This window comes from Patella vulgata, chromosome 2 (assembly GCF_932274485.2).
Source record: "Patella vulgata chromosome 2, xgPatVulg1.2, whole genome shotgun sequence".
Classification (NCBI taxonomy): Eukaryota; Metazoa; Mollusca; class Gastropoda; family Patellidae; genus Patella; species Patella vulgata.
Genome location: NC_065880.2, coordinates 30,425,983 through 30,440,542, shown reverse-complemented (window position 1 = coordinate 30,440,542; position 14,560 = coordinate 30,425,983). Strand labels below are relative to the sequence as shown.

At 37.0% G+C, this 14,560-nt stretch overlaps 2 long non-coding RNA genes across 2 annotated transcripts; both read left to right on the top strand.

Annotated features, from left to right (window-relative positions):
• Positions 1-2,330: 2,330 nt before the first annotated feature.
• LOC130010702 (uncharacterized) lies at positions 2,331-10,757 on the top strand. The gene is made up of 3 exons (XR_008785979.1): positions 2,331-2,413; positions 3,354-3,405; positions 10,629-10,757. It is a non-coding gene; the product is annotated as an uncharacterized LOC130010702 (long non-coding RNA).
• A 734-nt stretch (positions 10,758-11,491) lies between these two features.
• On the top strand, positions 11,492-13,061 carry LOC130010701 (uncharacterized). Its single transcript, XR_008785978.1, has 3 exons — positions 11,492-11,629; positions 12,138-12,170; positions 12,927-13,061. It is a non-coding gene; the product is annotated as an uncharacterized LOC130010701 (long non-coding RNA).
• Positions 13,062-14,560: the final 1,499 nt, after the last annotated feature.

Sequence of the window (14,560 nt, the reverse complement as noted above, 5' to 3'; positions counted from 1 at the left end):
GAACAAAGCTCTAGTTTAATCTGTTGGCGATTTAATGTTTAATGATGCGATTGTTATTCTTTTTAAAACAAAAATCCTCGAAACATTATACATCAAAATATAAAGTATTATATATTTAATTAAAGGGTGTATATTATGTTTAAAGGGTAATTCATAAAAAAAAAACAGTTAGAGCCGATGATCGTCAATTTCTAATTTTTCACAGTTTAATCCATCCTAAAATGTACTGACATTGATTATTCCCCATTTGATTAAAAAAACAAAATCAGAAAAGCAAGGGTAGATAATCTCCCGGCTTAGATGTAATCGGATTGAAAGGGGCCTATCTAAAGATTATAGGTGGCGCTGGCTTATTGTCACCAAATCACGTTTATGTCGTTTGCAGAGTAATTTTCACTTCATCATATGGTCATTTCAGGACTAACATATGTTTCAATTGTATTTCAATTAATGTTTGCGCGTAGGGGTTTTTAGCAGACCCGGAGAAATTGGACAAGCGACTCGACTCTACTCTAATCGAAACCACGCCAGTTGACTCGATAACAATCCTTGTGATACAACGTGCATGTGATAACCATTCGGCCACCCAACCCCCTCTAAATGAAATGAAAGGGGGTTAATTAATGTCCTACCTATCTGCTTCATCCTATCTACTGACACACGCCATGCAAAGTTGGAATGTGTCATGAGAGAATATTCTCCTGGACATCGGTACCAATGTCTACACGTCAATGTGTACACAGGTTCTCGATGTTTCGTCCCACCGAACGTCTAGACGTTGCTTCTTGCCACCTCCTCCCCCCCCCCCCCCCACTGACAAGGAGATTTCACGCGTACTTTCAAGCAGCGCTTTACTATAATAGCTATTGTTTACACTGTTAAAAATGGGTGTAATTGAAAACTATAGGCAGTGTTAATTAGGTGTAAATTTTACACAACAGCTAGGGTTTTTAAAAGGTAACACTTTTACAGGAGTAACCAACTAAAAGAGCTACACATAACAAGTGTAACCGATATTCATGATTACTAACCACCCGAATAGGTGTAATTGTGGGGTGTTTTGGATAAGCCACATCACTACCAGTGGTATAAGTATTATTGGGGAATAAATACTATGCAAAAGTGCAATCGATATTCATGAATACTGAACACCTTTACAAGCGTTTTATTGCATTAACACTAACAGGTGGAATTATTATTAGAGAAACATTCCTCCGAATAAGGTACTAATTTTACACCTATCTTGCATTAATTACAAAAGTGTTTGTGAACTCCAATTTGAGTGCTTTTGTATCATGTATAATAATCTTAATAATATTTCATAGCGCCTCAAGTATAGATTATTTTAGCTTGTAAAATACTACCAAGTACTATATCTTTATTAATTATTCTTAATTCGTGGGAGGTGCATAAATGAATAAACCACATTATTCAAGATATGTGTACTGATTTTTCCTCGTGATTTATATTCATTGTACATTGTCCAACAGGAGTTGATTTTGAATCAGTCTGGTGGATATTTGTCAATTTAATGTCGTTGTAAAATGAAGCGAAGTAGCCGACGGTCTATATGTAATCTAGGTTAGGACCAAACGCCCTATACTAATTATCATAGAGACCCATATAAAATTTCAAGATTTCTGAACTTAGAAGTCGGTGGCTTGAAATAAATATCCAACAAAACAAATTACACCACGTTAGTGTAATGATTAACGTGGAAGTGTAATTTACAGAACATACTTGAGGGGTAATGCTCAATCCACACCCACGGATGTAAACTATTTAAATGTAATAATTACACTGTATGAGTGCATCAGGCAGGTTACACTACTGGAAGTGGCAACTAGTTTCCACCTGAATTGGTGTAATATTCTACATTAGTTGGATGTTATCAGTTTAGGTGGCAACTAGTTTCCACCCGAATTGGTGTAAACTACCTTATTATTTTTAACAAAAGTGATGGCGACGTGTCATGTAAATTGAACGAAACGATAGTAATCAATAAAGCCCCCAAAATTTCTACACTCGGCCCGTAAAGTTGGCTTCGCCCCTGGGAATTCCCCCAAAAAATAAATCAAGTATCGATAGCGTTCAACAACGGCTTAATTTATAGCTTATTCATTAAATCCGTCATGAATGACGATTCCATTGTCCAAACGTAAGCATGTTTTAAAGGCTTATATTTATGTAAGGCAATGCTCCCATTATTGTACATACAGTATATCAACCATTATCATTTATTTTTGGTGTCTTGATTTCAGACCTTTTGTAAAAATGAATATTTGTTATAACAGATCTCTTAATTATTAGTCATTTACCATATCATTTACCATTCCCGCGGCGAGCAGAGTAATGTAAAGACGTGCCACTCGCAACTAAATTTCACAAGTGTAGGAAAATGGCTCCTGCAAAGGTAAGGTATTAATGGAATATCTTTTGGAAAAGGATCATCAAAAATATTTCTGAACTCGCCTAATTATTTAATTCCATTATACATACGCATTCATCAGTAGGGGTCAATGAAGAACTTTTTTCAAATTTTGATCGGGCCTAACACGTTTGACCATATTCAGCTACCCAAACACCATAGGCTCAGATTGAAATGTGGTCATATATTGTCTTCGCCTCCGTCCGTCCGTCCGTCCGGCGTCCACAATTGCTTGTGGACCCTAGAGGATTAAGTTAATATTAATATCCGATTGACTTTAATTGTATACACAGTGTCTATGGTCATGAGACGAAGAATCCTATTGATTTTCACCGATTTCCGATAATTACTGCCACAGTTATGACCCTTGATCACCTTGAAAAATTTTGTGGATGCTTTAGAGACCATAGTTATCATCTGATCGATTTTATATTTATACACCGTGTTTACGCTTATATATAATCGTCTCGATTGACTTTACATTGATCCACAGAGTTTAAGGGCTTGAAACGAACATGTATGATTTTCAAAGATTTTTGATAACTTGAACAGCTAAATCCATGATATTTTAATGTTTTGTATACTAAACGTTAGCATTGGCCAAACAACTTCTAATGATTTTCCGATAATTACTTAATGAGTTGTTACTCTTAATTAGATTTTAGTATATTTGTCATACCGACAAAAGTAAAAATTTATGTGACAACTCTTGTTGACTGCCCGTGGGCGTATGTTTCGTTGCCTGGCAACCTATCTTGTAATATACATGCAACAAAGGGACTTATATAAATCCCTTATACCGGATTAGCATGCTTTAAATATATCAATATCGATAATATTAAATATATATTATGTATTGGTTGAAAAACTGTGCCCATACATTAAATTAATATCCAGTCTATTTTAGTTTATTTTTACTTTTCAGATGTTCGCTTTTATTGTTATTACGTGTTCACTTGTAGATGTCACTTACACTGGTAAGGCCTATTATATTTGTCGTTAAATATGCATTCCCATATTTAGGTTGTAGATATATCCCATAACAGTTAGGGTGCCCTAACAGATCTATATTTCGTGTCGTTTTTTTATATTTTCGATGACCTACACTACATGAAGATATGACAAGTTATAGCGATAGGTCACGTCAGGGGTCAAAAGACCGACTTATGCCCCTATGACGTCAGACACATTTCATTTTATTTGATTAACCAATTAGCTTTGATGTTACTAGTGGATTACCCACAGTTCCGTGAAAAACACGCCTAAAGCTCGCCGTAACAGACCGTTTCATTGGCTTATCCCTGACACCATTCAGAACGAGAGTTAAATAACAACTCTTCCAGATCCAAGTGTAGTAAAGACAAGTTAAACGAAATTTTGAACTATAAAAACGAAACGAAATAGGATCTGTGTTTTAATCAGATTGCTTTCCGATCGGTTCTTGCATAAGATTTACTGTTTGGCGTATTTTTGCTTTAGTGTGTTCCGTTTAATTTGCAATGAGATGTCTTCAACATGATGAACGTCTACGTGCTGTTGGCATGCTTCAAATGGGTTCTACACAGCGAGTAGTAGCCAGCATGAATAATGTGTCAGAGTCTGTGATCAGCAGACTATGGAACCGGAACCAACAAACTTACAATGTTGATGATATACCTCGTTGAGGTCGTTCTAGAGTCACCTCACAAGCCCAGGATCGATACATTCGTACACAGGTCCTGCGAAATCGAGGACAAACGGCTAATCAGCTTTCTGTAAACTTGTACCAAGTTACAGGAATTCGAGTTACACCCCAAACGATTACAAATCGGCTACATGCAGCCAATTTGCATGCGCAACGACCACGTGTTGTGCCTCCATTAACTCGCCAGCACATGGCAAACAGACGTCAATGGTGTAGGCAGCGTAGAAATTGGGGTAATCGTCGAGGGCGCGTGTAATGTTCTCAGATGAGTCCAGATTTACTCTGGATTTCACCGATAGGCGTCTCGCTTTTGGAGGTGTGCAAATAAGCGTCATGCTAACGTTAACGCCAGACATCATGACAGATTCAGGCGTTGGTCTATTATGGTGTGGGGAGGAATCGCCATGACTGGCAGAATGGACTTGCAATATATTGTTCAAGGAAGGGTCACTGGTGTGTACTACCGTGACCACAACCTGGCACCGATAGTTCCGCCCTTTACTCAACGTGCAGGTCGACGTTTCATCTTTCAAGATGATAATGCCCGTGCCCACCGCGCTCGACTCGTGAATGACTACCTCCAGATTCACCATATTGTCCATATGCCTTGGCCAGCCATGAGTCCTGACCTTTCCCATATAGGGCCTGTCTGGGGCATGATCGGGAGATGTGTTCGTCGACGTCAACGTCAACCGACAACACTGCAAGAATTGACCGTGGCACTGCAAGAGGAGTGGTTCGGATTGCCCCAAATCGTGATTGAACGGTTGATTAGGAGCATGCCACGACGAATTGTTGAATGTCTGAGAATTGGTGGAGTAATTACTCAATATTAAGACAATAATCAAAAACGTCCATTTTCACTTTTAACAGTGTATCTATTTGCACATAAGCCGCCCATATGAACTGTTTATGTCCATGTGTAGGCAATGGGCCCGTTATTAACAAACACTTGTTACCTCTAATAAAAACAGCAGTGCATTTCCACAGTTTTGTACTGTTTCTGAATATCCCCTACTTTTTTTTAAGAGTATATATATATATATTAGAATAGTTAATTAAAGCTGCTCTTTGGTAATATATAATTGAAATTAAAGATGGCAAAATAAAACTACATTTTTATGCTAACGTTTTCACCGCGATAGCGGCTCTTCAGGCATTTGTTAAACAATAATTCAATTAACAATAGTCTATAGGCATTTATTAAACAATAATTCAATTAACAATAGTCTATAACATTTATTAAACAATAATTCAATTAACAATAGTCTATAGTATATAATTGAAATTAAAAATGGCAAAATTTTTATGCTAACGTTTTCACTGCGATAGCGGCTCTTCAGGCATTTATAGAGATACTAAATAATTACAGTCATGTTGTACTTAATTATTTAATAAGCTATGACCATTTAACCATCCATAAATAATAGACTGAAAGTGGTTAGGAGTGTCGGCCATAAAATCCGGGCACTTTTGAGTAAAAAATAGGTTACGTGACCTTGTTTTGAAATTAGTCTAGCGTAACCAGTCTATCGACCATTCTACGTCTAATTGACAGGCCGGAATAATCAAGACTACTTTTTTTACGAAACATAACAGAAAGCTCCAACAAGAAATTGAATTTAGAAACACACACGTTATTCAACAATTGCCTTAAGAACCTTGTATAAGTAAAATGAAACTACTGCTAGTATCATGTGCTTGCACAACCCGAGTGTTTCAGAGATATTATTGGTACTAAACCGAAAGATGCCGATCCTAACGATCCAGTTAATGATAAAGCAATTTAAAAAATAAAATGAACGTAGTTTCTAAATCTGCTGTAATAACCAAAAAGCTAAATATTACTGTTATTCAGAATCGTCAACAATAGATTGTTTACGGCTGTAATAGTTGATAGATGTGTAGAGAATTGCACGTGCTCTAGCTCTGTGTATTATCGCACTGCGTGATTAGCCAGAAATCCCTTCGAGACAAGTCACTGAAGCGTGCACATTCACCGTGTCGAGTTTAACTTTCTGTAGGGAAAATTTTCGCTGCCAGGGGCACCCTAACAGTATGGCAATTTTGGTATATACGGAAAATAGAGACGCCCACTCATACTAGAAAAATATTGGATTCCACGAAACACACCTGAAGCGCTCACGGGACAAATATATATCACATGTAAGGATATTACAAACTGGCGGACGATCGGCTGGTCTGCTCCAGTGGCGTGATGGCTTGGCGTGTTGATCAAATGGCTAACAGTGGTCAGAACACTTAAAGGACAATATTGGTGTCAGTCATTATCACATATTTGATAGAACTTGTTTAACGCGTTCCAAATATAATTTTAACACAGAGATCATTGCTACGACAGATGCGTAGTGAAGGTTTCTACAAAAGGAAGTGGCTAATAAAAGGAAAACACGAGTTATCCTTCTATATAACTGAATGAAGTGACGAGTGATAACAGATACACGGGCGAATTTCTGTTCACTAATAATTCCTTCGAAGACCAAAAGTTGTTAAATAAGACTGTGAGAGGATATCTGACAATTCAAAACAGAAATTGACTGTCACTAGAAAAGAGAAAATGAAAAAATATAGAAAAAGTCCGTGCGTTACCATGATTTTATAAAGGCGAGAATGAATAAAAACAAGTTACTGTACGGACTATCTCTATTTTTCTCCTGTTCTCTTATCTTTTAACATTCATGTCGTCTCCTTGTATCCTCGAATTATCGGGGCGACAAGTCGAGGAAAGGGGTACACGACTATTTTAATGGAAATAACTGTGTTTTAAATGTTTTTGTTATATATCAGGTCGGAGAAACAATGGTATCTCAATAAACACATGACACGCAAACGTACTGCTGCATACCCCATCATCACTATTCCGGATGACGGAACTAATGTTAGTTTTATAATTTACATGCTCATGAAATGGGGTTTTGCCAAGGCAGCGGAACTAAGGCCTACTCTTATTTTAAATTATAGCTGTCAATGTTTCCCTTTTCGTGCACGCCAGCATTTAAACGTGACCTCGGTTTGTCGTTCCATCCAAAAGACTAAACGCTGTACATGCCATGCACCACTGACAAGGGGAACCATGCTGGAAAACCCCACTGGATTAAATTATTAAATATATTGTAGTAATTTTCTCGTTTACAATACATTATTTCATTAGATTTCTAGATTGGATCAGTGTCAAAATTTTGTTAGTTATATCAAATTATATCAGAAAGGATTTTGTTTAAATTGCCGATTATATTTCATTAATTCGCTTGCACGTAGGGGTCTTTAGCACGATGTTAAGCAGCCAATGAACATCCACATATAGTCCGGTGGCTGAAGGGGGGTAATCGCCACCCGAGCTGTGAATTTATGAGACCAAGTTTTTCCAGACCAGTTTTTTGCGTAGATTCTGAATCTGGGTGGTGATCAGGCGTTTGAGGGGGCGTTTTCGAGATATATTGGGGTCCAATGTCTACAATTGGGGGGCAATGTCATTATGTTGACATAAATGATTATCATGTTATATATTAATAAAACATAAATTTCTAGGACTGTCCTCCTTTAAAGAAGTGTGTATGATGCCCTTGGGCAACTGTTTTGATTTGTGGGGAGGTGGGGTGGTGGGTAGCAGGTGAGCGTGTATGGAGGTTTTTTTTTTTTGGGGGGGGGGGGAAATTGGCGGGAAATTTTCTTAGAGCTTGGTAAAAAGATTACTTTTTAATTCCGCTGCACACCTCTATATATGGGTGTAAGATTCCCATTGTATGTGGCGGGGAGAGGGGTGTAATTTTGGGGACAGAAACCACTTGGTTCAAAATTAGCCAAAGCAGCGGTCTGTTACCGCGAGTTATTGGCGTGCTCTGCACGGAACTTTGTGTAAACCCCCAGAAACGTCAACGCTGAATGATTAATCAATGTCTGACGTCATAGGGTCAAAAGCCGCTCGTATGACTCCTGACGCGACCTCCCAGTACAACTGGTCAGATCTCCATGTAGTGTAGGCCATCGAAAGTATAAGAAAAACCAAACGAAATATACATTTGTATTTTAACTGGTTTGCTTTTTCGTTCAGTACGAATTTCGTTATTCAAAATATTAAATTATAATGGTATTTTTTCAAGAAATCTGGAAACGTGCATAAAAAACACAGTAAATCAGAGACTTTATTCTTAATCTTCATCAGAAGATTCAAAATCAAAGTGCATAATATGAGCGGGATAGATATCTTCTGGATGGCTAATCAACAGCTCGCATATATCCTTTGGATATGCTTCAGACACCCATTCACATTGTAAATCTTCATTCCAGCCTTGTATCGCAGGATCATCTTGTTCAATCATTGGTTTTGCAGCCTGTCCCCATATTGTTGCAACATAATTGTTGCGTTTAATGTGCAGCAAAAGACTACTCAGGCAAGATGGTAATAAAGAAAGAAAGGTTTAATATTTTTCATCACAATTAAAATTCCTCCAGAAAATCCTTCTTTTAGTGTCATCTACTGACGTAAGTCGCCTTTCGCCGTACATGGTACAAACATTTGTTTCTAAACCAACAATTACGTCACCAGAAACATCATTTGTCTGTCCTAGCTCTTTAAAATTGTTAGAAAGTTGGAAAAAGAAAGACAGATAGTCATTACCACCGAAAGCATGTAGGCCAAGATATTCTTGACACTTCAATACTAATCTTGATTGGATAAAATAATATATATGAAGATTAGTATTGAAAGTGTCGAGAATATCCTAGAACTGACAACAAACCACGAGGACACCAAAATAGCTTACCTACTCCTCTTCGCATAGCAAATTAATGGGGGCGCTGAATTAAATTGTATTTTGCGTTCTTGCTTGGGCGAAATATACACCCCAATCATTCTCCTCGCAAACAATGATCAAAATATACACATTCTGGTGGATAATGAAACGGGCAAAGGTAGAAAATATCGCGGAAGGCGACATACATCAGTAGATGACGCTACAAGAAAGATTTTCTGGGTGAAAAAAAAACCAGGCCTTTCTTTATTACCCCCTTGCCGTAGTGGTCTTTTGCTGCATGGCTGGAATGAAGATTTATAATGTGAATTGGCATCTGAAGCATATGCAAAGGATATATGCGAGCTGTTGGTCAGCAACCAAGCAGATATTTATCCCGCTCATATTATGACCCCTGATTTTATGAACATATTTCAGAGGTTTCATTTGCAAGCTCTAAGAATATCATCATTTAAATCGACGTGAGCTCATTTCCTGCGAATTTTACCCCCCCCCCCCCCACTCCTCACACGCAAACCTGCAACCACCCCACCCCACTTCGCCACAAATCAAAACCGTTGTCCAGGGGCATCATACACACTTCTTTAGAGATGGTAGCGCCGCTGCCCGGGCAAAATTGCCCTCATAGCACACTGTATGGCGTATGCCCGTCTTCATTAGCCCAGGTTAGGAGCAGAACAGTAGGACGTTAAACCCCATTTCATTTCATTTCATTTCTTTAGAGATGGACACTCCTAGAAATTTATGTTTTATTAATATATAACATGATAATCATTTATGTCAACATAATGACATTGCCCCCCAATTGTGGATCGACATTGGACCCCCATATATCTCAAAAACGCCCCTTCAAACGCCTGATCACCACCCAGATTTGGAATCTACGCAAAAAACTGGTCTAGAAAAACTTGGTCTCATAAATTCACAGCTCGGGTGGCGACCCCCCCCCCCCCTTCAGCCACCGGACTAATAGGCTTGTACAATAATGGTGTAACTCAAACAAAGTGACTGGAATAAGATATTAAAAAGAACAGGATATTGATAAGAAAGTGATTAGATCATAATCAAATAAGGAGGTTGATTTTAGGTGTTTTAGCTTCAAAACGATAGAATATTATAAATTAAATGTTAGTTAGTTAGTTCTTGGTGTTTAACTTCTGCTTCCACATAAGTGATATCGCAGACAAGACATAGAAGAGCCGAAGCTGCTTCCTGTTTTTTAAAATATGATTTTGCAATCTTTCCATTTGGCCTTAGGCCATGGATTTGGTTTAGTGGGACGTTCTTCCCTTTATTTAATATAAAACATATCGTTTGGTAGATGATCTCGTCTGCTTCTGGATTGGTAGTTAGTTTGTTTAGGTGCCAGGCCCGTCTTATCGTGGCCTCCCCTTACTCCACTAGAAATTAAATGTCGATTATTTAGTCTTAAATCGCATGAAAATCTACCCGTGTCTGTTAACCTACGGATAGAAAATGATAAATCAAATGTCGATTATTTAGTTTTAAATCGCATCAAAATCTACCCGTGTCTGTTAACTGGACTTGGGTCTACATCACAAGCAAGTGGTTTGCCCAAGTGGATAACGAGACAGTGGCGTTGGTGTCATTTATTCCCAGCGTTTTCAAAGGTGACACGTCCATTAAATGTCAATGATTCTAGACTCTACAAATTACTTATAGATGTTAACATCTATATATACGTCATGTGTTATTTGAACAGATATTTTCCTGTCAACTTCAGTGTCAACAACAGCTATGGTAACACCATCTGCAACACCTACTTATTATGATTGGTGTTCGTCTAATCCCTGTCGTAATGGATTTTCATGTTATAATAATCGTTGTTATTGTTATGCTGGATATACGGGACAATACTGTGAATGTAAGTAAATTTTATTTTATTTGTTAAAGGCAGGTTACACCAGGTAAGAACATGATAAATATCGGTTATCCCTCTTTGATTTTGGCCATTAATGATGCCAGGGCCTAACGATTTCATTTGCATTATATTTTATTTTGGTTTTGCTGCATATCGTTATTTCAGACATTACTTAGATCAGCAGTGGAATTTTGATATTATCCTTACAATATTTTAGTATTATCATTGTCGGTATTTGTACATTAACATTATCCATATTATGGCTTATGTTACTCGACCGACCCTATTTTGTTATGTCAAAATCGCCGACACTAAACTATTGTTCTCATTTCCCAGACCATATAACTCCGTACTGGCGCGATTTTCTTTACACATATTCCATCACTGAAATATCTGTATCATTATCATAAGAAATGCTAGGGAATAGATAATACAAAGCTCACAAAAATTAAAAATTAAAAGCTTTTATCGACGACCCTATTTGGTGATCTTAATCGGTGAAGTGAAAGTGTCGCTTTTTTTGCCAAACTACTATATTCTGTAGCTAGATATTCGAAATGAAAATGTTCGAAATATTGCCTAAATGGCAACCAAACTGAGGATTTCAAGAAAGTCACAATATTCTGAAAAAAATGCACCTTTTGTTCAAAACATCGACTTAAAATTAGAGGCTAAGGTATAGATTATTCGATGTGTTGTTTTACCGTAGATTTTCTTGTCAGCTTCAGCGACAACTACGCAAGCTGCAACTACTGCTTATTATGATTGGTGTTCGCTTTATCCCTGTCGTAATGGATATTCATGTGATAGTTATTATAGACGTTGTTATTGTCATGTTGGATATACGGGACAATATTGTGAATGTAAGTAGATTTATTTGTTCAAGCCAGGTTAAAGGACAATATTGGTGCCAGTCATTATCACATATGTGATAGAACTGGTTAAGCACATTCCAAATATTATTTTATCACAGAGATCATTGCTACGATAGATGAGTAATAAATGTTTCAACAATAGGAAGTGACGAACGCAAAAGGAAAACACGAGTTATCCCTTTATATAACTGAATGACGTGACGGGTGATAACAGATACATGGGCGAATTTCTGCTCACTAATAATTCCTTCGAAGACCAAAAGTTGTTGCATGGGGCTGTGAAAGGATATCCGACAATTCATGAACAAAACTGACTCTCACTCTCACCACTGACAAGGGGAACCATGCTGGAAAATCACACTGTATTAAATTATTAAAATTATTGTAGTAATTTTCTCGTTTACAATACATTATTTCATTAGATTTCTAGATTAGATCAGTGTCAAAATTTTGTTAGTTATATCAATTATCAGAATAGATTTTGTTTAAATTGCAGATTATATTTCCGCCTCCCCTGTAATTACTGCAAGTGAGTATCTCTATCAGTTATTATGTAAAAAAAAATATGTAGGACTGCTTTGGATTGGAATATCCCAGTGGTGTTTTCTATGATCCTTTTACGTCATCTAGTTTGTGACCTATCCGGTTGAATGTTCATTGTCCGTATGACCTAATAATAGTAATTGGTAATCCGTTATTATTTTAGATAGTGTACTTTTCCTTAACTATATATTTGAATAGTTCCATTAAAGTTTGTCAGGAATGCTGCACTGCTGGCACAATTTTACCTTTTCAAATTAAATCAGGTTACATACGGTCTAAAACATATTTACGAGGAAAGAAATGTGGTTTAACGTTCACTCGACAGGAAATATACATTTTGATTATTATATGATTCAATTATATTTCATTAATTCGCTTGCACGTAGGGGTCTTTAGCAGTGGGAGCAAACCGGGGGATATTGATAATAGGAGGTTGATTTTAGGTGTTTTAGCTTCAAAACGATAGAAAATGATAAATTAAATGTCGATTATTTAGTCTTAAATCGCATCAAAATCTGCCCGCGTCTGTTAACTGGACTTGAGTCTACATCACAAGCAAGTGGTTTGCCCAAGTGGATAACGAGACAGTGGCGTTGGTGTCATTTTTATTCCCAACATTTTCAAAGGTGACACGTCTATTAAATGTCAATGATTCTAGACTACACAAATTACTTATAGAAGTTTTAAACATCCATATATATGTTATGTGTTATTTGAACGGGTACTTTCTTGTCAACTTCAGTGTCGACAACAGCTATGGTAACACAATCTGCAACAACTAGTTATTATGATTGGTGTTCGCCTAATCCCTGTCGTAATGGATTTTCATGTTATAATAATCGTTGTTATTGTTATGCTGGATATACGGGACAATACTGTGAATGTAAGTAAATTTTATTTTATTTGTATAAGGCGGGTTACACCAAGTTAAGACATGATAAATATCAGCTATTCCTCTTTGATTTTGGCCAGTAATGAGGCCAGCAGAGGATATATTTATATACGAATAATTTAAGAAGTTTCAATGTGATTTTTTTATCGTATTTCATACTTGTGCCATATTTATGGCAATACAGCTATGATACACGTTCTCATAGAATATACACAATACAATATCGCTGTCATATCCTGATTTGGTGAAATATAATACACGTTCCCCGAGAATGTTAGATTTATGGATCATGGATCGGGGTTTAACGTTCTACTTGTCTATATCGTGTGCCATGGGGAAATATTTTCCAAGACAGCTGCACTATGGCCTACTCTTATATCAAATTCCAGCTGTCAAGGGTTCTTTTTCGTGCACGCCAATATGTACACGGGACCTCGGTTTTTCGTCCCATATGACTAAATGCTCCATACACCACTGACAAGGGGAAACCACGGTGGAAAATCCCACGGAATTTACTCCTCCAACGACAGGTCTCCTGGTTAGCGAGCCGGCGTATGATTTTTTTAAAAGGCAAACAAATTATAGGTTAGAACCATAGATTTCAGCCTAAATCGTGTTTTTATCTGTGTTGATTTAGAATGCTATGCACGGAATTTAGCTAAAGAAAAACATAGGTCTATTTAAAATGTTTGAAATGTTAAGAGAATCAGACAGAATCATATCGAATTCGACTAAAGAGTTGAAGTTAAGTCATAAAATAAAATGCATCTCAAGCCTGTTGGTGAACTAATCTTATAAAATACATTGTAATGAAATTAGTTACAATAGATTTAGCGATACTAGTGGGTGTCTAGATAAGAAAATTCATCTCTCAACTCTCCGTGTTTCGAGATAAGAGATGGTACTATATATATAGGCAAGATGGTAATAAAGAAAGAAAGGTTTAATATTTTTCATCACAATTAAAATTCCTCCAGAAAATTCTTCTTTTAGTGTCATCTACTGACGTAAGTCGCCTTTCGCCGTACATAGTACAAACATTTGTTTCTAAACCAACAATTACGTCACCAGAAACATCATTTGTCTGTCCCAGCTCTTTAAAATTGTTAGAAAGTTGGAAAAAGAAAGACAGATAGTCATTACCACCGAAAGCATGTAGGCCAAGATATTCTTGACAATTCAATACTAATCTTGATTGGATAAAATAATATATATCAAGATTAGTACTGAAAGTGTCGAGCATATCCTAGAACTGACAACAAACCATGAGGACACCAAAATAGCTTACCTACTCCTCTTCGCATAGCAAATTAATGGGGACGCTGAATTAACTTGTATTTTGCGTTCTTGCTTGGGCGAAATATACACCCCAATCATTCTCCTCGCAAACAATGATCCAAATATACACATTCTGGTCGATAATGAAACGGGCAAAGGTAGAAAATATCGCGGAAGGCGACATACATCAGTAGATGACGCAACAA